Source organism: Periplaneta americana, chromosome 16 (assembly GCF_040183065.1).
Source record: "Periplaneta americana isolate PAMFEO1 chromosome 16, P.americana_PAMFEO1_priV1, whole genome shotgun sequence".
Lineage (NCBI taxonomy): Eukaryota > Metazoa > Arthropoda > Insecta > Blattodea > Blattidae > Periplaneta > Periplaneta americana.
This window is the reverse complement of record NC_091132.1, coordinates 43,076,483-43,103,330: the sequence shown is the minus strand read 5'-3', so window position 1 is coordinate 43,103,330 and position 26,848 is coordinate 43,076,483. Positions and strand designations below refer to the sequence as shown.

Below are 26,848 nucleotides of genomic sequence, written 5' to 3'. Positions count from 1 at the left end.
CAGTAGCTTACCCTGAGATGATGTACAGTAATTATTACTGAAATAAAGGACTTGGCTTGCACAATGCTAACAACTGTTAGCCGAGCCGCATTTTCATACTGATGCTGCAGTAAAAGGGAATCGATGTGTGGGCTCAGAGTGATGCGAACTCTCAAGACGAGTCCGTTTCACGTGGGCAAGTGCGTGCCGGCCCATGTGATGTGAGAGCGGTTCAAGGTAGACCGGGTAACGTGCCAGCGACCGCGCCCATTCAGTCATAACGTTCCATTTTTCCGGTAGTGCCGTCGGCATCTCTCTTACTCCAATTACAGTACCAAAGATTTCAAACCATGAATAGTAAAGATGCCGTGGGAATAATTTCGTTTTTAATATAGGGCAACAAAAGCGTGTTAAAAATAAATTAGTAGGCTATACTATAAATGCAGTAGCGTGCGAAAAATACTTTTGTGCGAGATCGTGCGTATTTGCTTGTTTTCCGCACAGAACCAATACGCGGTAAGTGTGAAATAGCACATTTAGTATTCCCAACGTAACACACATAACAATTTCCCTCTTCTTACCGCTTAAGCGCGACATTCATTTTACTGCTTTAGGCTTTTAACATATTATTTTTAGAGACGTTTAACATAGTAATAATTATAAATTGGAAACTTACCACTGCAATTTCACCTAAATTGCAATGTTAATTATTGCTTTTAAATATTTGCAAAAATTAAGTAAACTCTACTACTCCACGAAACTTATTGCATTCCTGATACAAGTAACATTAAGGAAGCCGTGAAAAAATGAACAAGATTCCAGATGCGGATGTTATTACTGCAATATGTTATACAAATAATATTGTTAAAATATTAAAATGAAAAATAAATCATTACATAACCTTACCGTTTGTTTTAAGTTCGCATTTATAGACTGGGGGGAAAAAAGACAGACGTATATCACGGCCTGCTGGAGTATAGTAAACCAGAAAACATTTTATAGCAACAATGTTGAAGAAAGATATTTAGGTTTTCCGAAGTTGTCGTCATTAAACAGAAACCAAGATGGAGATTTCATTGCAACTAATTAGAAATTCGTCTTTCAGGTATGTAATAAACGATCTTCGCACAAAATAATGTACGATACACGAGCGGTATGTTTATTTTCATGTTCTCGGAAATTCAAAAATCTCAACTACGTTTCGCTTTTTCACTCTTTTCCTCGAACATGAAAACGTCAACATACCGCTCTTGTAACGTATATTACTATTAATACTGACTTTCACCGTTGGGCAGGGCATGGTTGCGCCCCACGGTCAGGTAAGATGCAGCAGATAAAAAAGGGTCCCTGTTTTGTGGGCATAGTTGCGCCCCGTTCCCATCAGGTAGAGAAAAGGGGCATGGCATAGTTGCGCCCCGATGAAATAGGTAGAGAAAAAGACATTACGGGAACTCGAGCCTCGTAATCAACCAACTTCATTGATTTCTTATTCGATTTAATATTCATTGGCGATACCGTTAAAATGAACACCATGAAGTTAGCAGTACTTTATTAACTGTTTTTCTACTGTTTATGCAATGATTATCGACAGCTTACCATTAAAATGAACACCATTAAGTTGGCAGTACTTTATTAGCTGACATATTCAAATGAGTGAGTCGTTGGTATATGGGGCCTTAGCAATCTTGACATTTTATTAGTGATTTTCACACCGTCTGTGGCGTATAGTGAGGTTAATTTAAAATTAGTGATAAGTTTGGTGAAAAGGGTGAAGAGTTAATAATTCATAATGATTCTAAGTTTCGATTTGCGAAACCCTGTACCGTAGGCTTAAGATATCGGTGTACAAACAAAATATGCAGTTCATTTATTGTGTGTGATCGATAAAAAAAAGTGTTATTTTAAATAGCAAAATTGATTATATGCTACCTGCTTTCAGTGCAGCTACCACTATAATATTTTTAAGTAATTTATTTATTCTATGTCAATCACTTTCGTGGGTCCTATGCCTATCGGGGCGCAACTATGCCATGTCCATTCTACTACCTGATTTCTTCGGGGCGCAACTGTGCCATGCCGTTACCGTTAGCGCCTATTGCCAACAGTTTCCCATCTGGATTTATTTCTTAAAAGGTACTAGTGACAAGTGTCAATTTACTAAATTATGGATGACAAATGACAAGCCTTAGTAATTCGTGTTGCATAAAACAATTTTTAGTAATTTGTTCATGATTAGGATATTTACAAGTGAAAGGCAGTCATAATGCCAAATTCTGTTTAAAATATTGAAAAAAAAAAAGTAGTGTCATAAGTCATAATACTAAAATCAGTTTGAGGTATTATTTAATTTTGCATTTATTTAATTGAGAAAGAACAAGGACAATCTTAGTCTATGACGCACACAAAATATTTAACATTATTTCGACCGCCCAGTTCAAAAGCGAAACAACCCAAAATTCAAAGTTTCGAGAAACCTGCATTTTTTAAAGCTTCATGTTACTGTGAAAAGTCAAAGAATCGTTTAAATTACTCCAAATTCTGTTAATGGTGTTCTATGTATGTATATATATATATATATATATATATATATATATATATATATATATATACTATATAATAATAATAATAATAATAATAATAATAATAATAATAATAATAATGATTTATTTTAGCTGGCAGAGTTAAGGCCGTAAGGCCTTCTCTTCCACTCAACCAGCAAAAAGTGTATATACATATGCATGAACTTACAAAGAATCCAACAATTTGATTTAGATGAGAGTTACATGTATACAAAAGTTATTTACAAATTAAACAACAAAATACTATGAACTATTAATTAAACACTGAAATAAACTGTGTAGCAGAATTAATCTAAAATACATAGAATGTTAATATATTTCAAATAATATTAGGTAATAGAAAGAGATTATTACGAGACAATTAAAATACAGCACAATCAGGATGATGTCTAAAGAAAAAAGTAACAATGTAGTCAGTGATAGTTTAAATCAGTATGATTGGAGTGAAATGCTAATAAGGTTATCTTTTAAGCTGTTCTTAAAGGTGTTTATTGTCTTGCAGCCCCTAATACTTTGTGACAAGGAATTCCATTGACGCGAGGTGGATATTGTAAAAGATGATGAATAACAAGATGTTCTATGAAGAGGTATACTTAGCGTGCCACAGATAAGTGATCTGGTATTTACGTCGTGGTTAGAGTATAGATAAGAGAAACGAGACGAAAGGTAATTTGGTGTTGAAGTGTGCAGAATTCGAAAGAGTAAAGACAAAGAGTGTAAAGTTCTACGTTCTTTAAGTCGGAGCCACGAGAGACTTGCGAAGGATGGTGATATGTGATCATACCGTCGGATGTTGCACACGTATCTGACGCACATATTCTGAGCTCGCTGTAACTTGACTGACAATTCAGAACTTAGGTCACTTAACAAAACGTCACAATAATCGAAGTGCGGCGTTACTAGGGTTTGCACTAGGGTAAGTTTTAGTTGCTGGGGCAAGAAGTTTCTCAAGCGACTCAAACAGTGAATGGAGGAACAGATTTTTTTTATCGTTTCTTTAACTTGAAAATTCCAACTTAGATTATTATCAAAAAAGAAGCCAAGATTTTTTACGACAGATGAATAAGGGATTAGCGTGTTGTTAAGGGTAACAACTGAAAGATTACTGTTATTAAGGGAGTTAACTAAACGCTTATGTCCAATAATTATGGCTTGAGTCTTACTTGGATTAAGTGCGAGTCCGAAATTGGCCGCCCAAGTGGAGACAGTGGCTAGGTCACAATTTAACTTGTCAATCGATTCATTGATCGTATTGGGTCTGGAATGTATGTAAAGTTGTAGGTCGTCGGCATAGAGGTGATATCGGCAATACTGTAAGTTCTTTGATACGTCATTAATGTAGATAGAGAAAAGTAGTGGTCCTAATACGGAGCCCTGCGGCACTCCCGCCTTTGTGCATCTCCATTGTCTATATAGGGTCTATATAGGGTCTAAGTTTCAAATTAGAGTGTGTTAATTGGATTTTTCACAGTAATATGAAGCTTTAAAATTCAGTTAATATTTGAAGAGAAAAATTTGCTTCGGCGCCGCGGATCGAACCCGGGCCCTTGGTTCTACGTACCAAGCGCTCTGACCACTGAGCTACGCCGAATTCAATCCACAGCACCAGACCAAACCCTCCTCCTTCAATGTTTCCCTTTTTGGTCTGACTCCAAGTTAGGCATATATGTTGACGTAGGGGAGAGTCGGGTAGTATCGGACATCGGGTAATATCGGACATCGGGTAATATCGGACAGTGAGTTTCTTTCATCTACCACACGATGATAGTACCTGATTGACATGGTTACGTTTCTGTGATGTCGCATAGAGAAACGTAACCATGTCATTGAGGTACTACCATATGGTGGTAGATGAAAGAAACGCACTGTCCTATATTACCCGATGTCCGATACTACCCAACTCTCCCCTATATATCCAATGTTAACTGCCATTATATTAGGAGCGCACTCAGTTGAGTGACTTGTTTGGCCGGGATTCCGCAGTTAAGTTCACAGTAATCTGTACAGACATATGCACTGCAGCTATGAGAATAGTATACAATTATTGATTTGTCCTACAGAATAATATCTGTAATATTGACAATTAATATTTGAGGAGATCCCCGGCGCCGGAGCGAATTTTCTCCTCAAATATTAATTGTCAATATTACAGATATTATTCTGTAGGACAAATTAATAAATCTATAATATTCTCATAGCTGCAGTGCATATGTCTGTACAGATTACTGTGCACGAAACACAAAAACGTCATCTTTCTAACATGGCTGCTTAATATTACTTTTAGAATGGGAATGGATAAAGGGCATTGATCGAAAGTTCGTTCCACATCATCTCACGACGACTGCAATTATTATTAGCTGCATTTCCGCAGATTCAATTAAATTTCATCCAAGCTTACCGAAGTTGTTGTTTGTATTGGTTCTGCGGTTACTGTTTTCCGACTATGCAGGAAGATAGATCGGTGGTCAGGATGATACAATTTATTTTCGAAAGTTTCCGGTTTGGATCTCGACCTGGTACAGTAAAAGGGTTTTTCAATTGACGTAGTTTGTGGGTTATCTTCACGTTCCGCGGATGACTGCATTGTGAAGCAGCTTTCACACATCGCCCCAGCCAGTGTGATCGACTGAGAAGTTGTCTTGTTTCTTGTCTGTGTAACCACGCAAATATTTTGGGTCATGATCGTTTCCTCCTACATCTCTTCCTACTCAAAAATGTCAACCGTCATTCCTCCCAACTTGGTAGTCTACGCAAAAAAATGCTACATTGTTCGTAACATACGTACATTAATTATAAATAAAACAAAATGAAATCCGTACTGAATCAATTTTCCCCTTTAAGGGAAGAGGAAGGCTTTATTATGGTGAATTAAAAAAAAATGTTTGTCTTTAAAATTATACTTTGATATGTGAAAATAGTAATATGCGTTACAAGAGCGGTATGTTGAAGTTTTCAAGTTTGAGGAGAAGAACGTAGTTGAGCTTTTTTAATTTCCGAGAATTGAAAGAAAACATACCGCTCGTGTATCGTACATTATTTTGTGCGAAGATCGTTTATTACATACCTGAAAGAGGAATTTCTAATTAATTGCAATAAAATCTCCATCTTGGTTTCTGTTCAATGGTGGCGAATTTGCAAAACAAAAATATCTATCTTCAACATTGTTGCTTTAAAATATTTTCTGTGTTTACTATACTCCAGCAGGCCGTGATATACGTCTGTATTTTTTCCCCCAGTCTATGGAATCTTGTTGATTTTTTCACGGCTTCCTTAATGTTACTTGCATCACGAATGCAATAACTTTAGTGGAGTTGTAGAGTTACTTAATTTTTGCAAATATTTAAAAACAATAATTAACAGTGAAATTTAGGTGAAATTGCAGTGGTTAGTTTCCAATTTATAATTATTACTATATTGAACGTCTCTAAAAATAATATGTTAAAAGCCTAAAGCAGTAAAATCAATATGTCACTTAAGGGTAAGAAGAGGGAAATTGTTAAGTGTGTTAGGTTGGGAATACTGAATGTGGAATTTTAGACTTTCCGCGGATTGGTTTTGTGCGGAAACCAAGCAAATACGCACGATCTCGCACAAAATATATTACATAAAATTTAAAGAGCATTTATGTCCTAGTCTTCTGCTACGGCGATATTTCTAAAGCTTTGGAGCGCAGGGTTTTCAAGGAGAAACGATGGTTAAATGTGGTGGAAAACCAGTAAAAAAAATATCATTTCAAAAATCTTTGATATGGAAACAATATTCGAGTATTACATAAAATGTAATGCGCATTTACGGCCTTGTTAGATGATTTGACATCATTTTTAGTGAATACGGTTTTTAAATTACACTAAACTCTGATTGCAATTTAAGAAACTTTCCTCTGGGATAAACATTTATTTTGTTGCATTTGAAAAATATTCCTCCACATTTCTATAAAAGCACCTCTAAAATTTGAAAGCGAATATCAAAATTGTGCTCCAAACATTTTAAAATGTCCCTTCAGGAGTAAATCGTCAAAGAGATTTAGAATTTATCTTCATAAATGGCAGATATATCGATCGTCCAGTTCAAAAGTGTGACAACTCAAAAATTGCCATTTTTTAGTTATTTATACTACTGAAAGCCCCTTTCGGAGCTCTTTCCGATTCAATAGAGATGTCATATTTACAACCATAAAGAAAAAAAACTAAATAAACTGCTTTAGAAATAATTATAACTATGGACTTTACTTTCATTATTAGTACATTTCGAAATTTTTTAATAATGAACTGGAAGATTGTGATATGCTCGTCCTGAATACTGACTCATTTCTAATTGTCGTGGTTATGAACCAGAAATCTGTTCCTTTCTAGGTGATTTATTTGAAACTTTCAACTGAAGATATCTCAAAACCTGTTTTTTTGAGTTGTCGCACTTTTGAACTAGACGATCAATATATCCAATATACTTAATTACTGTATTTTGTTTTGTTTTGTTTTTTTTTTTTTCAAAATTTGGGCCGCATTTTTTATTTTCAAAAACTAATCTAGTCTTTATGGTATTGCAGCAATGATATTTCTACGTACATAAAACGAATTAGAAAAATAATTCAAATTATACCATCCTCTTCCTTTAAGTTTCTCACAATTACATTTTAAAATATTATGAACTTCAAATAAATATATCTAAAACCAAGTCAGTGGTATTTCAGGGAAAGGATATACCAGTTAAAACAGTGGCATAATGCAGTAATTGAACAAGTTTCATCGTTCAATTTTCTCGGAAACGTTTCAAATTTAAATATTGATTACATACAATAGAAAATGCATAAATATAACTGTGTAAATGTCGCAATAGGAAGAAATTTTGGAAAACGGATATTAAATGAGACCCAAATTAAACTAAACAATAAGTTATAAGAGAAAAACAAATTTAAAATTCTGAAGCGAAGCACAGACAATAAAACAAATAAAAATCAAGACTAGGGGCAACCCAAATTAAATTTTTGCGTCCATTACTGATTAGAATTACCAATATAATATTGTCAAAGAAATTAAGTTAAAAGATAAAAATTAAAACTTAAAAATATAGTTTCAGAAATCAGTTATTGCAGGAAAAAATTGAAATCGAATGTAATAAAGATGAAAAATACTCTGTTTCCGAAAGCAGCAATGCTATAATATATAAGCCGAGAGGAGGCAGAAGAGTCCAAGGAAGACTCTCAAAAGATGGATGGACCAGTGAAAATCGGAACATACAACTACAGCCTAAGTCGGAAAGTCAGAAGAATAAGAAGAATTTCACTCTCCTCCTTTAGAATCGCTCATCGCCTATCATTGTTTCGATATTTTCAATAGCCTTCTCCTCCCTCCAATATTCCCGTAACCATTTCACGCTCCGCCTAATGAACCAATCTAGTTTTGAATTGAAATTGTATTTCGGAAAAATAAAAACCAATTAAATTCAGTTCCATGCCAATATTCCAACAAACAATTCAAATAACATATACAATTAATAAAGAGGACAATATAAAATAAATTATTGTATAGAGGCAATAAAAAAAATAAAATGTTATTTTCAATCACGTGATTGCAAAAACATTTAAATGGATGCGGCAGTAAGCCTAAATATTTATTTTTGTTCACATATGAAGAGTCCACTGCAAGAATGATGGATGTCATTTGAAATACATTTTGCAGGAGAAGCAATTGAAAGTTTGAAATGCTTAGCGCTCAAAGCTTAACTGTGATTTTCCGATCATTACTGGACAATGACTATCAGTGTTAATGCCATATAACTCTGTATGTACATTCTATATGGCTTAAGCTATGCATTGGCAGTCTTGGTTCATTTTCGACAACAAAGTGACATCCAGCATTCTTGCAGTGGACTCTTCATATACTTGTGTATACATAACTTCACGTTACAACCTCCAACCATAAAAACCTTAATATGAAGATAAATTCCAAACATGGAATGCCGTTATTTATAGCAACTTATGCTACTCCTTCTTCACTTTTGCGCTAACTTCTTTAAAGGCAACAGGACGTGATTAATGTTGGGTTGTGGGGAAGAAATTTATTTGGGAAAATTCTCGATTGATAATTGGAAATATTCCCGGCCTGGGAACTTTTTTTTTTTTACTCTTGTTAATTTCCTTTACTTTGGAAAACGTTATACTTTTACAACTACAGAGAAACAGAGAATTTAGCGAGTATTGATATGAAGATATTCATTGTATTTCAAATGAAAGGTCGACTAAAGTCTTGCTTTTTCTGAATCAACGCATGCGACGTGCTGTGTGCGAGGCCTACCTCCGGACTACACGAAAGGATATCAGGTCTGCTTATTCCGCTCTCGTGTACTCCTCCATTTCACTAGGACTGATCGACTGTACAAGTTGCAGAGTCCACTCCAGGCATGTCAGAAATCAGACACTGAAAGTGCAGTATACGTGCGCGGAACGCCGGTCTGTGCAGATTGCGTCATTCACGTGTTGCTCTTATCAGTTCTTAGCCGGAGGGATGTACAAGAATCTATTGTGCGCTTCTTCTAGTGTTCAATTAAATTGACATTTGGACATTATAAACATACTTAGCAGAAGGAAAAAACACAATTATTATTGTCAGTGTCTATATTTGACAATAATTGTAACACAAGAAACAATAGACTTACTGAGTTACAATTCACAAAGGAGTCATTTGTAAAGAATAATTTATTTACATAATTTGTATACAGTATTTGAAGAAAATATAAATATTGCAGTAATTTCGAAACAAAAAAAAAAAAAAAACGAACACAGTATTTCATTTTACGTAGTAGGTACTGATTATTTCAAAGTAATACTCTTTCATTGTTCCTCATGCATTATTGCGACCATTAGTGCACAAATGTTAAAGAAAATATTTTACTCCCAATTACATGCAATAGGACATTGTGAGGTTTTACACTGGAATCATTTCCTTGCTGTATACTAATATAATTCACATTATTATTAATAAATTGGATAAATTAAGCTTGAATTTAAATTTATATATAGTTTATTTGGAAAACGTTGAGAGCAAGTATCAGCAAGTTGGAAGCGTTACTGAATTGAGTTAAAAGAGTAGTTCACAAGCTGTGAAGCGAGGACATTTTCTTTATGTCAGGTTTAAATATTTATTAACGTAAGTATATTAAGGTAATGTAGTAACGTGAGATGGAAAATTCGCCATTATGTATTATTTTTCCAGAACATTTTTCCGCCTTACAAATAGTTGCTTTCTTCCTTCCCTTACAACCTCAAGACCCTCACATGTATTCCTCACTCAATATTCTCATCACTTATCAGCTTATCAAATAAAAGTTGTAAGTCGTCTAATCATTGATGGCTGTGTTAGTACAGACTCCAAAACAACATCACTGTCATGTTTGTCTTGCCGTGAAAGTACTAATTAAGAAATAAGAGCTGCCGAATATATTTTGAGAACTTTACTAATCTGATTTAAATTCTCCCATCACTATTAGGTCCACATGATATGATGAAAGCCTTTCATTTTAAAACAATTACTGTTGGCTGAGGAAAACATCATAACAGTTATGTTTTATGATTCGTGATTTCTCTTCTTCGTTATATCTGTGGACTCCTCACTTTATTTTTCATAACGCATTCACAATCACAGCTCAATGAGCACACCCGTACCGATCTGTGTTACTGAAACCAAAGCTGTTCTCCTACTGCAGGTAATGTACAGCCCTGTCGCGTTCCCCTCCAAGCCGATTCACTCCCTCCAAGTAGGGGAATAGGAACTGCACATTGCACGCAGACCAGTGCACAATGTGCAGGGTTTTGACATGCCTGGTCCAGTCGATCAGTCCTAGTGAAATGGAGGAGTACACGAGAGCGGAATAAGCAGACCTGATTTTCGAATACGGATGAGTCAATGGGAACAGTAAAGCTCACAGATTGTATCGGGACAAGTACCCACGTAGGAGACATCCGGCCCATACCATTTTTCCACGACTGTTCCAAAAGTTAAGAGAAGGAGGGCACGTGATGCCAAATTACAATTCCATTTCCACACAACTACTTTTGCTTATAACTTTCGACTCAGTCATTTCCGGACTATGGTTCCTTATCTCAAATTGATACATGTGCCCTTCGCCATCATCCCTGAAAGTTTGTAAAACCACCTCGGAAACACCTGTAGGCCTATATGTGTTTGGCCATTCCCATATTATGAAATGGGATATTTGTTTCCTGTGTTTTACATATGGAAAAAGTATCTTAACAGAATTTTCAGTGTGCTTCAACAGTACCAGTTAATTTTAACAATATCTTCTATTCTGGCGACTCAAAATTTTTTCGGGGAATATTCCCGACGGAAAAGTTCTCAACAATTTACCCATCATCAGACGTGACTAATGTGCTGCTCCATAAATTCCTGCTGTCTAAACCATTTTTTTAACACTCTGATCACATTTCATGTATTCGGGACGTTCGATCACTACGCAGAATGTTCTAGATTGCAACTCTTTTTATTTTTCCATTTACGTCTCCAGCAACCGTCTGTGAAAGCTACAGAAATCACTCATACGATCTGATCGATGAAAATAATATCCTGACCGTGAACAGAAGACTGAAGTTCATTAACAAAATATAATTACATCCACCCAATATCTTCCAGACGAAAGTTCTGTATCCGACATGTTCATTAAATGTGTTTAATTATCAATAACTGCCTCATTTTATGTCTATCACCTCTTGTCAATATTGGGATAAAACGTTCAACCGAATCTTTTTGATTCCAAAATATTACTTTTGCACGCAGCTGTGTATGGTGATGATAATAATAATAATAATAATAATAATAATAATAATAATAATAATAATAATAATAATAATTTTAATTATTCCATTTGTTTTCTCTTCGCCAGGGTTTTGTAGCTTCTATGCCATACTTCCAATCTTTCCGCTAGAGTTAACACTCAATTAACTTTAATGCTCTTCCATTCTACACATGGATTGCTTCCGTTTTCCTACTGATTGACTTTGGTCTGAGATGTTCTCCGGAATAATCGTCTTCGTTGCATATCACATGGCAGCTAGGTACGTAGCACGAAAATATATTTGAATTTTCTATTGGCCTCATTTTTTTTTTAATTTTAAATTATTCGCGCTTCTTACTCATTTTCTCTCAGGCTCTCATTAAGTCTATAATCTTATTTGTATCGTTGCTGTAATTCTAGACGGTTAGTGAATTCTATATTGTTATTCGTGTCTAGCTTTCCATCAGTAATTTGATAAAAAATATCTGATGAGACGTTTTTGTTTACATTATCCTCACCTCCACTGCGGAGCAATGACTTCAAGGAGCACTGCTACTCTTTGCAGTGTTGCAAAACTATTGGACGTATCAAAAAACGTATTTGACAAAACTTGTTCGTATTGTCTTGATCTGGAGATTAAGGGTGTTTGAGAATAAGGTTCTTAGGAAAATATTTGAGGCTAAGAGGGATGAAGTTACAGGAAAATGGAGAAAGTTACACAACACAGAGCTGCACGCATTGTATACTTCACCTGACATAATTAGGAACATAAAATCCAGACGTTTGAGATGGGCAGGACATGTAGCACGTATGGGCGAATCCAGAAATGCATATAGAGTGTTAGTTGGGAGGCCGGAGGGAAAAAGACTTTTGGGGAGGCCGAGACGTAGATGGGAAGATAATATTAAAATGGATTTGAGGGAGGTAGGATATGATGGTAGAGACTGGATTAATCTTGCTCAGGATAGGGACCAATGGCGGGCTTATGTGAGGGCGGCAATGAACCTCCGGGTTCCTTAAAAGCCAGTAAGCCAGTAAGTAAGTAAGTAAGTAAGTATTGTCTTGATCTGTTACTTCGGTGAATTAATGTAATAGGTTTCCTTCCATTCTGTATAGGTTAACTTATCTACCACGTTTTCTTTTCCTATTTGAAGTCCATTTTGACAAAGTCATCACTAAAAATTACAGTCCAACAAGTAACAAGATATTAATATGAATTATTATTTTTAAGTCTAGGTATCGCTACAAAATGAAAAGCCGTAGTTGATAGCAATAGTTCGATTCCAAGAAGAGAGTTTTTTTTTTTTTTTCAGAGTATTACTGTTCTCTACTGCATCATTTTCATGATACCACTGATTCACTATCGTTTTATTGTCATCTCATCTTCATAGGTGGCCTCTCTAGTTGAAAAGTGACTTTACATAAATATGTACTAGAGTCGTGCACAAACGGTTAGGAAAAATATAAATTGCTATTGAACGTCTGGCGCTGTAGTCAGTATGCACAGCTCTTCCGTCTCGCAGAGTGTCTCAGTGTTAGGTATAACGAATATTCGAGTTGTTTCTCACTCTTTGTGAGTGGACAGCAAAGGCAGACCACATTGAGCCATGCAGGAGTTCCAAGAGCCCTTGCAAGGACACGATTATCGTCGCGTAGGTCTACCATTTAATTGAATTATCAATTCTTCCTCTCTCACTTGTCAATCAATCAATCAATCATCCATCGATCCATCCATCTATCCATCCATAGACTCATTGATTCATTCAGCCACCAATTCATTACTTCATTCATTGATTCATTTACTGATTCATTGATTCACTGATTGATTCATTAATTGAGTCATTAGTTGATTCAGTCATTCATCCAGTATTACAGTTAGTATCATCAAGAACAAAACATGCATCGTGGAAGTACAGGCATTAGAACTGGAGAGTGCTTTTATTTATATCTTCTTAAAATTATTCATTAATTAAATAATAATGTATTTGCTTAGAGTAATTAAAAGACGTTCACAACTACTGTTTTAGAAGTATACATTTTGAGTTTGAAATGTAAACGTTACAATAAAATGTATGTACTTATTTGCTCTTCTATTTAGTAAGTAATTCTAATTTATTCTATTCTTGCATTTCTTCACACATCAGATTTCATATTATGATTTACACGTATTGCCTTTGTTGTTACCGGTGGTCAGCCTCGGTAGCGTAGTTGGTATAGCGCTGGCCTTCTATGCTTGAGATTAGGGGTTCGATTCCGACCCAGGTCGATGGCAACTAAGTGTGTTTAATTGCGACAGGCTCATGTAAGTAGATTTACTGGCATGTAAAAAGCACTCCTGCGGGACAAAATTCCGGCATACCGGCGACACTGATATAACCTCTGCAGTTACCATAATTTATTATTATTATTATTATTATTATTATTATTATTATTATTATTATTATTATTATTATTATTATTATTATGTTACCGGTGTCTATTTCTTCACCTACATATTAATGTCATAAAACGTCCAATAAATTGCAGGCCTATATTAAGCAAATACATTTTTTTTTAATTACACATAGTAAATTTACTTCAATTGTTACTCTGTCCTTGTACTCAGCAAATGTCAATGTACTGTTTAGCCTGCAAAACGTCACGGGCAATCGGTTGAAAAGCGAACATTCGGTCGGATGCTCGGCCTTGTCGGATGCTCTCTGACCGGTCGAAAGAAAACCGGTTGTAAGCCCTATTCTGCAGTTCAATTAATATGCACCGATTAAATGCAAGTTATATTTAAAAGTACATTATGCAACGAGCCTATAATGGTAGTAATTAAGACGCGAGTATGTTTGTTTATGAAACGAGCGCAAGAGAGTTTCATAATTTTCATGCGAGCGTCTTAATTACCATTATAGGCAAGTTTTATACGACATTTTATGCTCGACCATATTTTTAACTTGAAATTATTCGTAAGTATTCATGTTATGGTTATGTAAGTGAGGAGCGGAACTGACCTGAATTGTGAGATGTGCGCAGACGCGAAAGTATTGATTTTTTTTTCCAAGGAACGAATGTCATTACCTTGATATAATCTAGAGAATAACATGAACATTAGTCTTGATATAACCTGGAAATTGATTTAGAATTGAAAAACGAGATGACAAATTGAATTTATTTGAATATTATTTACAATTAACGTAATTATTATAGTAACAGAACATAACCTTCTGCGACAGTATTGGATTTCCAGCCTTCGTGACTTTTCACTAATTGTCTTTCGATTGCATATCCGAGAATAATCGATATTTGCGGTTTTATAATGGTACAATGGTGATTTCTCATTGGCTGAACAACTGAATTATAATGAATAGGTGTACTTTAATGAGGTGCATTAAATGGCTACTACCAGGTGTATAATTACTACATTTCGGCATGGTCGAGCATAAAAAATAATGTGGAAAAACAAGACATTATTGAAACGTGACTTCCGTAAAAAAAACATGAGGGAAATCATAAGAAGAAATGGATAATAAATTATAGAAGCATCAGTGCCACTACATTCATGAAGAAGTTTAGTTTTCGAAATGCTCTAATGTAGTCGTACGGGTGTTAAATTACCGGACACACAATCAGGCTTAAAGGTCTCTCCGAAACCTGAGCTTGGGCTTACAACGCATATCTGGAGCTCAACTCTGCTCTCAGTTCTAAGCCGCAATGCGAAAGGAGATTAAACGCTTAGCAATGCCTTTGAGGATCAGATTTCGAGCGACTCTTTTGAGCTTTGTAAAACGAAAATATGCAATATCCATCAAAGGAAAATGGAGTAGAAAAAGATCTTCAACTGCTTTACAAACAATAGGTACATCATAAAACACTCCTTTTTAAACTGAGAATTATTCATCAAATAGCAATCAGAATTTAGACATCCTAGGCCTGTACTTATATGGCAATTCTATAATCTTTTCCGAGAACTCACGTTTAATTTTTGTTATTGATTTCGACTGCTAAAGGTACTAACATTTATAATATATTTCACGAGAATTAAAAGCTCCTCTCTGATAAGGTTTCTGGGAATTGTATTCACCATTTCACGTATAACTCATGGATGGATTAAATGAAATTTTTCGAACATATATGTGATTTAAAAGAGTATGCAAAATTACAGCATGTTTTCTCTCATTTCGTTTGAAAGAACTGAGTTCACTGGTCCTCCCTTTTGTGATGATGTTCATCTATCAGATATTCAAAAGGAGCCGGTCGATTGATCCAAGGATTACTGGTTCTAACCCACTTGAGGGCCGATGGATTTCAAACGGCGATAAAATACTTTGCACGGCTTTCAAAAATGAGTTTCTTTTATCCAACATTGTGTCATAAAAAGTAATAAAAATTATTGAGGAATTTTAGTTCCAGGATTAACGTTAAATAAAGTTAAACATTAGGTTTTGTACTTAAAAACTTTACTTTTGTATTAGAAGAGTTGACACAGCTGCTTGTGCTTGAGTTTTGCATTGTTTATACTCGCGTACGTATTCGACATTAGTCTTTCTTCGTTTGGGCACAGTATTACTAGATTGGCAATTATCTTTCGCTTCACGTTTTCTTTTCCTATAAAGTCTCATATACTCTGCGCGACTGCTTCCTGTAGATATATTTATCTGTACATGACGTCACACGCTTGCAGTTGTTAAAGTAGCTGCGTCATGCTCTCAGCATAACAGTTGCGTGAGCTGAACAGAAATGGTTCAAACTCTTAAACGTCAAGAGATAAGTTAGATTAAAACGGATTATATTTTTAAAAGGTCGCATTTATTAACGTATTTTATTGGCAATACCTATGTCCCGATCCATCTTTTACGGTTTAGCCACGGAAAGCGGTTGGAAGTATATAAAAGTAGGAAAAATGTGGCATGTTTTGGGCTATTGTTTAAACAGTGAACAATCGGGCGTACTCGTTATGAAGATTCACATCACTATGTCAGAGAAAACTGATTTTTAAAATCAAAAAACATGTAATGAGTTGACATTTGCAATGAACTGAACATTAGGTAACCAAAGAACAATGGGTCCACACTGTGGAGTAACAGTCAGCGCGTCTGGCCGCGAAACCAGGTGGCCCGGGTTCGAATCCCGGTCGGGGCAAGTTACCTGGTTGAGGTTTTTTCCGGGGTTTTCCCTCAACCCAATACGAGCAAATGCTAGGTAACTTTCGGTGCTGGACCCCGGACTCATTTCACCGGCATTATCACCTTCATTTCATTCAGACGCTAAATAACCTAGATGTTGATACAGCGTCGTAAAATAACCCAATAAAAAAAAGAACAATGGAAATTATCTTAAATGTTAAACTCCATTTTCTTAAGATTACAGTAATATCGCTTCTTCTTCTTTTTATTCTCCTCCACTTCATTCATTAGGCATCTTCCTGTTCCAACTTCACAGTTTATCTCGCCAACGCTTTAAGTCTTCCAATATCTCTCACTCCCTTTGGTTTGTATTCAAAAGCTAATTTGGGGTGTCTTGTAGCTGACATTGTATTTATATGTTGTAACCACTTGTCACGGTAATCTTCTATTTGATCTTTTACAGCATAGATGTTTAGTTCGTCCCTTATTTCTTGATTTCTTAGTTGGTCTAGTCTTGTGCAACCGTTTGTACTTCTCAAAAATCTCTTTTCCGCACTCTGTATTTTACTTTCAGAATTCTGTGTAAGTACCATGTTTCGGAACCGTACAGCAAAGTGAGTACAGCCATTGTTTTATATAACTATAACATGGTTTCTTTTATTATTATGTTTTTAAGTGTTGGATGAATGGTACCACATACATTTTGAAATGTTGATTTTTTTTTTTTTTTTTTTTGGTTTTGTCTTTTTCTGCTTCATTTCTTACATTTAGTTCACAACCTAGATAGGCCTAGTTAAAGTTTTATACGTATTCAATAATTATAATAATAATAATAATAATAATAATAATAATAATAATAACAATTATTTATTTATTTATACTGGCAGAGTTAAGGCCATAGGGCCTTCTCGTACACTCTACCAGGTCACAAAGTATATAAGCAGTGAAAATTTAACAAAAAGTTAAAGAACAGAATACTACCATATTACAAAAAAGAAGAAGAATAATAGCGTAACAAAATCGACACTAAACAACATGAAAATAATACCATAACAGAAAAAAGAAAGTAAAATACATTGGAATATAGTAAAAGCAACTAATTTAGTACAAATAGTTAAGAATATAACAAAATGGAATGTAATAAAATAATAATAAAAAAGAAAAGAAATACGAAAATTAAACAGGTTTGTCATGAAAAGTGATTTTTGATCTCACAAACGTTTTGCCCCAAAAAGCCATTATTTTTGTCCTCTCTGTTGATATTTTAAAATCATATAATTTACACATCGGTGCATTATTTAAATGATACACGGAGAGTTGCTGATCCTCTTCAGTTTTTTGCAATATTACCGCATCGTCAGCGTATAATAAAACGTTCATACTTGTTTCCCGATTTCATTTTATACCAAAATTAATAATCCTTTTCCAATTTTGGATGATGTCATTAATATAAATATTTCATTTATTAAAGACAATATCAGATTTCCATATTCTGAAAACAGTGTAAAGCTAGTTTTTCATCTTTACGTTTATTAAGCTTAGAAATTTGAGAACTTCACAATTTCGGAATTTCTGTTCGGATTAGTATAGTTCTACTGTGCATCTGTTTTCAAATCATCACTTGCAATCGGCAGTCTGTATGTAATATGCAACTCACCTTCCATAAAAATGTATCTTCGAAAGTACATGTCATGTAACGAGATTGGGGACTTCCATTTGACAGAAGTAAAGCAATAAGCATTCTATCAAACAAGAGGAACTAAGGTCGATTGTAGAACATCCACGGAATCCTGCAGAGACTTCGCAATTCTAACACCCACTTCCAGAATCCAATACCATGTGTCACTTGATTTCCATACTCGCCCATGACAGTGTGACCGCGCCCCTGCCCGCATTTTGCATGTAAAGAGCCCAGTCTACCCTGTTTCCTTGAAAATAAGCCCACTTCAGTGATGGGAAAGTTGTAGGCCCACAACGGTTCTTGACGAAACGTTATGTACCTGCATATATACAGTAACAACGTCGTTTATAATTGAAACCAAACATTAGATAATTTTTATTCCTTACTTATCCTCATTTAATGATCTATCTCAAATCTAAGATAACTTGGCAACAAGAAGAGACATCAAGTTTCCCCAATAGAGGACATCTCCAGAAAATTAGTGTCCGCTTTTGAGAAGGATCCACAATTGAGAAAATCAGAAGAAAGAACTTCAATTGCATAATACTGCAAAAATGTTTTAAATTCACTTATTTTAACTCACAGCCTTTAGCATAAGATGTACGACTATTTTTATTAATTTCTCTCTTTAAACGATAAAATTACGAAATAACTTATGAATACATGCAGGGATTTCATTTCAAAACTTCCCAGTCTAAATAACTAATTATTTAAATTGAATTCAATTTACACAAAAAAAAACACGTCAATTTAGATATAGACGGGGAAGTTTGAAACCAGGCTTAATTGCATTTTATATTTCAGCTCCACCCCCAGCCACCCCCACTTTGAAATTTCAAATGGCACCCCTATATTTTATACTTAAATATGAAGGAGTATTCAATTATTCATATACCTCATTCGTTTTCGCATCTTTTGTTTTCTATAGTCGCCTGACAACCTCGATTGTTGTTATTGTAGATTAGAGCTGAAAAGAATAAAGCTACAAACACTTATTAGGCATTTCATGTAATAGTTGTGTTTGTGTATTAAATTATTTTTAAATGATCCCTTCAAGAGAGAACATAAATCATCCTTATTAATTAAATTTAGGAAATTACACAAAATAAGCTGTATTTTCATCCTACAACCAACTGCTAATACCGAAAATCAGGTTGCCAGGCAAAGATAAAAACAAAAGATGAGAAAACAAATGAATGAGATGTATAAACAATTGAATGCTCTTTCATATTTAAGTATAAAAATATAGGGGTGCTATTTAAAATTTCAAAGTGGTGGTAGCTCGGGGGTGGTAAAATCTAAAATGCAATTAAGACTAGTTTCAGACTTCTCCCTCAATATCTAAATTGACGTGTTTTTTGTATAAATGGAATTCAATTTAAATAATTAGTTATTTAGACTGGGAAGTTTTGCAATGAAAATCCTGTATATTAATTACGTATTATTTTCAACATATAAGGTTTTTCAAAAGTAAGAGTAAGTTTAATTGCTTACATTTCCTTGATTTTTTACATAATCTTAAAAATTATGGCTTATTATTATATCACCACGTCAACGAATTTGTCCCTGGTTGTTCTGATGGTCTGTTATCATAGGCACTTTTCTGTAACTTGGCCTGCAAGATCGCCAGATTCTTTCAATTACCTCTTGACTACTGAACATAAGAGATTATGCTGACGTACTGAATATAAGAGGAAGTTCCTATGCAGACCGGTCCCAGGTAGTCATGTTCCTTCGGCTACCACGGTAGTTAGAAGCGTCTGTCTGCATAAAGAAGCGTGACATTTGTTTGTACGCTAGCGTATGACCACTTATCACCAGTCAACAGATCTTGTAGCTAGAGGTTGGAGTGGAATCGGTCTGCATAGGACAGTGGCCGGCAGATGCTGCAGTTATGACGTAAGAGCCAGTCAGGCCTCAAGAGCTTGGAAGAGCGAGCATTTGAGTCGTATTACTGTTATCACGCACAAGAGCAGTGGCGTCAGTGCAGCAATGATACGACAGTTCTTGGAGATAAATTGATGGAATCACTTTCCTGTATTTTGCTAGGGAATAACTACTCTGCGGTCATGATGGCAACATTCTTGGCAAATTCTCCGTCATTAAAAGAACGCATGTTCTTTGCAACAGCTAGTGAAATCCTATATCTTAAGCCTTAAGCTTACCATTGATTCACTGACAGTGTGTTCCCTAGCTTCACTTAACAATTTATCTTTCAATTGCTGCACTAGTACTTGTCGATATTCTCCCCCATATTTGTCATAATCATTTGTGTGGCATAGAGAATAGTGGCATTGTATATTGCATTTCTTTACATGCTGAAACAGCTTGCCACAAATCAAACACTTCGCCATTCCTCCATACTCCATAACACAGTTCGATCTCGACAAAGCATTTAACTTGGGCACGGTAGTAACACAAAGTGATGGTGTGTTTCAAAAGTTGAAATATACTTTGCATACTACTCACCAAGTTAGGGCCTATATAGTTCAATCTGTATATTGTGTAGGAAAATGTCTGTTAAAAACACTTGAACTGTTTTCAAGTTTCCGAGTACACAATGTGTTGTAGTACTGCTTAAATTATTTATTTCTAGGTATATTTGTATATTTATAGCAATTTCGGAGCCTCATTTACATAATGCGAACGCTTCTGCAGCTGGCTGTATTATGAATTTCATATTATTATAAGTATATTAAATTTGAATACAAACCAAAATATTTTGTTACATTGATTTATCACGGATGTACAGTTTTGTTTTCGTACAAATGTGTTGTAATTGTGCTGTTCCCATACTACCTCTGACGAATGGATTGCGCTCTGTCAGTGCATAGGCGCCGCACCACCACTGTTCAGATGAACCTTTTCTCCTCGCTGTGCTCAGTATGCAGAGATTGCCGAGCAAAGAGCGTGGCGGCTCCGTGGTATGACGTCACAGAGCACGGAACATGCCGGTCACTGGCATAGGAGCTGTTTGTATATTTCCCTCTTCTTCCCTTGTAATGGAGATGTGTAGCTCCGAAACTTTGGATGTTAATGCATTTATGACAAAGCACAAGTAATTGTATGTTTTTAAAACACAAGTAGCTAGTCCATCTATCTCCATCTCCCTCAAAAAGTTGCTTGCATTCCTACCAGAACAAAGGACTGGAATACGAACAGTACTCACAGTCTCATCAGACATAGAATTCACGTCGCTAGACCATGAGAGGCCAGGATAAGACGAATTAGTACTTTCGAAGGTGGTACAAATGTCTCTAAAAATGTTTGGCTAATGAATGAAATTTGATGTGATCTAACAATTGTAATGATTGTTAAAGTTAGAATTGAATAAATTAGAAAGTAAATAATTCATATATTTTCCCCAATATTTATAGCTACTAATATTCAGCCTATATGGTTAATTGAAGAATATGTCGAAAAATTTTGACATAACACAGGCCTATTTCATACATGAAAACAGTAACATGTTGTCATGCATGTGTGAACCTCTGGCGAGATTCTTCGAATTAGGTCGACCTTGTCTCGTTGTACCTGTAAGCCCTTTACCTGTCACTCATTGTGATAATAACCTCAGAATCTATCTACTTAGTAGAAAGTTGCTTCCGGAGGTGTACGTACTAACAAAGATACCTTACTCTAATCACTGAGGTGTATTTACTCAGCCAAAGATATCACGCGAGTCTTTCCCTGCTTCGCGCAACCGATTTAGCTGTATAAAATAATTAAATAAATGCGCTCATTACCTTATCTCGTACAAGCAGCAGCGAGTGTCTTATTCAAAATCTTTAACCAATTAATGGAAACGATGAAGTAACTAAAAGCAATTGGATATAAAACTATAACTACAGAATGAACAACACTTCACTATACCGCTACAAAGAAATTTTTCTATCGGCGAGTGCATACATGTCATTCTTTGTTCACACCGCGCGAGTTGATGTCTTGTATTTATGACAGCGCCCGTCCTTATGTGTGCTAGTCGAAAGTAACTACTGGGTGTTCAGTTCAAAGTGTGTCATGGCTCGCTATATGCCGTCACGTGGCTAGTCGATGAGCCTAGAGAATTCAATCTCCCTACACTTCCGCAGAGGTATATTACTTATCTGCCAGAGAAGTTGCCTACCAAGTACGGCGTTCATTCAGAAGAGTACTTACCGATACGTACGGTAACGCCGCCGGTAGTGGCAGGAATGTGAGCTGTTTCGAAACATGTACTGAGGTGAGTTTTTTCTTACTGTCGGGATATGTGGAGAGGGTTAAGACGATTACTTACGTATTTGTTGACATTAACTTCGACGGTCAACATGGACACGGAGTATTTGATTTGTATTGTGGAATGTTGCCGTACGCAACCGATGATAATAAATACCCTGCGTACGACTTGGCCGCGCAAAACACAGTTCGAAAGAGGTTATGGTAACACACAGACTGTACAGACCGCCATCTGTTGCTACGACGTTCAAGCTATACCGTACACGTTCTCAAGTTCAGATTGAACGCCTTGATTAATAGGCAACTTCTCTGACACAAAAGCTGAAACTCGCTTCAAATCGCTGACTCATCAACAGTGACGTCATGACACACTTTGAAATGAACACTCAGTATGTTGCGTGGAGGTATAGCGAAACTCTGCCCACCTACATAGAGACCATAGAACAATGCCCTAATTTTAATATATGCTATCAATTATAAAAGAACATGCGATTTGATAGAGAACAAATAAAAAAAAACTTATTCTTTTAGATGGAGCACTTTTTACCGGTATTCTACAAAGAAGATCATGGGGCCTATTTAAATTTGGAACAATAGTAATGGACAAAGATCTTTGGATTGGGATATGATGATAGAGACTGGATTAATCTTGCACAGGATAGGGACCGATGGCGGGTTTATGTGAGAGCGGCAATGAACCTGCGGGTTTCTTAAAAGCCATTTGTAAGTAAGTAAGTAAGTAAGTAAGTAAGTAAGTAAGTAAGTAAGTAAGTAAGTATTAGGTACAGATTTAGACCTAATCATGAAAAATCACACAGATTCTCACAAGTACAATATTTTCCCCCTCTCTTCACTCTAGCCCTCATGGAACTTGACGAAGCAATTCCTGTCCTTGTTGAGGCACAATTCTACATTGTACTTTTGGCATGAGACATATGATTTCCGTGTACAGTCGGGGTACTTGCAGAAGCTCTGAACCCCCTACCCCTTATGTGGTTTTTTAGGCTTGCATTGTTTCAACAATGATTTGCAATTAGTAGGGATCATCTGCTAATCGACAGCCAGAAATTCCAGTAATGGACGAATTTTGAACAATTTATCATGGTTAGGTTCATCTGGACAGATTCAGTTATTCTTGACAGTGTGTTATAGGCTATCTGTCCCAGTATGCAGTATTGAAATATATCCTTATATTATAAGTTATATGAATATAAAACCGCTGTGTGCCATATCTGTCTCAGTATGCGGTAAGGAGTTAAGTTTACAAATATACCTATTACAGTGCCTTACGATACACTCAAACGACCTTCAAGATTTAGTATGGAATAGCATATTAAGAGAATCGCCAAATGAATTTCTGGTTGGTTTCCATCTTTTTAATTTCAGTTTGAAAAGCCAACATGAAAAAAAATGCAACTAGGGTAAACACATATATTTATAATCAGAACTCATTTACCGTTAGTAGGGTAAAGTTGAAATCGTTGAGTCAGAAGAAGCTTCTCCTTGTGAAAAGTGGTGACTCATGAACTACTTCGGTAACAAGTCAAGTTTCCATAAAGCGGATCGGTGAAGCCAAACAAGGAACTTGGAGTGCTCAACTTTGCGGATGGTACAAGGCAGATGCTAACGTTTGTCTAGGTGCACCCACAATACAGGACTTATAATATTATAAGTAGGGCTCGGAAGCTGATGAAATATCATATTTTTTCCTAAGACATCACAGACAATGCAGGATGCAATACAAACTCATTTTATTTCAACACAAACCAAGATAACCTACTTTTATTTTGCATTTTCCGGTCTTTTATAACCTATTGGCCATTTTTTTTTTTTAGAAAATGTCCTAATTTTTGCTGCATTTTTGGTCTTTTCTGCTTTTGAACGGACTTTTTTTTACAGTGTAGTCGTAGTCTATGTTCGGGAGTCTACTGCAGATTGCTTGCACAATTCGATTGCGTCATACAGGAATTTTCCTTATGCTTGTATCAATGTTGAGTCCTGATCACGTGTGTTACGTGCTTCCCCCAATTCAACGCATCAGAACAAATACTGCAGTTGCAGTGCCCGCAGTTAGCATATTATATCTCACAAGTGAAGACGTAAAAATGCCGGAAGCAAAGCAACCGGCGATCCATCAAACCCTAAGCCCCACTTACTGCAATGCTGAATAAGAAGTATGTCTGAGAACTCAATTCCTGCTAATATTAAATTTATGAAATGTGTTTCGGCATGATTTCGAAGACATTCAATATTATTATTATTATTATTATTATTATTATTATTATTATTATTATTATTATTATTATTAAAATCTTGGTCATTTTTTAATTTTAATGTCATAATTACAGAAATTTAAGATTATTTTTCTGTGATTTTTAGGTCAACAACTTCCGAGCTCTAGTTATAAGTATCAGTTCGAGGAGTTACCCAAGAACTCCTTCAATAGAAGCTAATATAGTATATTAAAAACTAGACCAACAAAAGCAGAGGACATTTCGTATTTTTTGGTCACATAGTAATTTCTAAAACTATTTCCAGAGAAAAAACGCAAATAATTTTTTTTTTTTAATCACATAATCAGAATCGAAATATACAAGTAAAAAATACGGGTGCACGGCTTATTCGAAATGAAGTTGGTAACACTGCCCAATTTTCCTCTCTCGCAACTGCTAAGATGTTAGCGCATGTCAATATTTTCCCGCGCGGGTATTTCAATTTTTAACATAGTTAAATGGCGTTTGGATTAGCAGTATACATGTTATCAGAATTAAGTTCATGCAATTATAAGTGTATAGTTCGTGCGTCTCATATTTTCAATTCTGGAAATGAGTACCACTAAAGGTATGAGATTGCAATCCTTTACTTGCAGCGAACAACTTAAACTTATTAAAGATCCTGGAAATCGTACTATAGCTCGTAAATTTGATGTAAGTGATAGCTGAGTGTATATATATATATATATATATATATATATATATATATATATATATATATATATACTTAACTGTTTATAGCCTATATGTTAATCAATTATGGTCAAAAGACCTTACAGACAAAAGCCTGCTGGATTGAGGTCTGGTGATCTCAACGGCCATGAAACCGAGCCACTGCGTTCCAATCCATCGCTAAGCGTAATCTTCTCTGAATTGATCTCTGATTGGGATAAATATGGTAGGGCTTCATCATACATAAATCATTTCATTTTTTTTAATTTTACATTTAAATATAAATCCTCAGGGAGATATGACAAAAGCACTCTTTAAGAAGCAGAGATGAAACTTGGCACAACTGCGATAAGCATTTGTTATGCCACGTTCACAGGAATACTTTTTCTTGTTTGTTACCCAGAAACATGTACACGGAACTTTTACATACGCATACATACGACTCACTCTGTATACCGCAGTGATAAGAGTAATTCTTTCAACTACATGGTTCAGCGATCCTCAGCAACGTTAACAAGTAATACACTGAAGATACGAAAAAGAAACACGGAACAATTAAGAGAATGAACAGAGGCATAACAGATGGAAAATCTTTTTCTTGTAATGCTATGATTAGTGACAGGCAAAACATGAAATTTCATGTTCTAAACCATCCTTCCTAATGGTGTGGGAACAAGAATTTTCACGACTTATGATGTGCAAAATGCAATTAACGCTAAAAGAGTTTCGTATTTCATAAAGTTTTGGTAAAATGTTCACATTTCATAAAAATGTTAATGATTTTTCATATTTTTCACGACTTCCCTCACCCCCCACTAATATTTCTATCACGAGCATTGAACGCGGCTTTTCAGACTTAAGAAGATAATTATTAATAGAGATGTTTCCCAGGAAACACTTGAAAGATCCGAAACACTTGAAAAAATCCAAACCATCCATTTCATCAATATTCCGAGATGCCAAGGGCAACTGAAATCTAAAAATTTTCCTTTATAGGGTTGCATTAAATTCGTAGCGTCAATGAATTCGAGAAGCCAAAACAAAATAAGTGGTTTCTATATCAACTTTTCTCATTCTTTCGAATCCAGTAAAAGTCTTCAGTGTTGTCATGTCTATTTATATCAGTATACGTAACGTTTTAAACGGATTTCAAACCATCAATTTTGCTGTATACTTAGTTTCTCCTCATTTTGTAACTTGGTGGGTTCCTCATCGTACAAAACAATATTAACTGACAAAAGGTGTAATCTTTTTTAATCTTTTTCCAGTAAATATAGGAAATCTACTTATGTTACATAGTAAGCAGTGTTAAGTCCAGCCAATGTAAGAACTAATTTATCTTTTTTTCTCTCTCTCTTCAGTGTAAAAATTTAGTTACAGAGTTCTTGAATTAAGATAAGGATTTGATGGCCCTGAAAATTGTTTAATGATGTACTGTAGATATGTGAATCTACTCCAAATGGTACAGGAACGAAGATATCTTAGCATTGAAATATTTACAGTATTTCATATTTTCATATTTTTTTCCTAAACCAATTTCATAATTTCACA

At 35.3% G+C, this 26,848-nt stretch overlaps 1 protein-coding gene and 1 non-coding gene across 2 annotated transcripts in view; both read right to left on the bottom strand.

Moving 5' to 3' along the window:
* Positions 1-26,848, bottom strand: part of LOC138716143 (puratrophin-1-like) — a 1,133,117-nt gene that overhangs the window by 271,264 nt on the left and 835,005 nt on the right. The window lies entirely within an intron of this gene.
* Positions 4,077-4,149, bottom strand: TRNAT-CGU (transfer RNA threonine (anticodon CGU)). The gene has a single exon. It is a non-coding gene; the product is annotated as a tRNA-Thr (tRNA).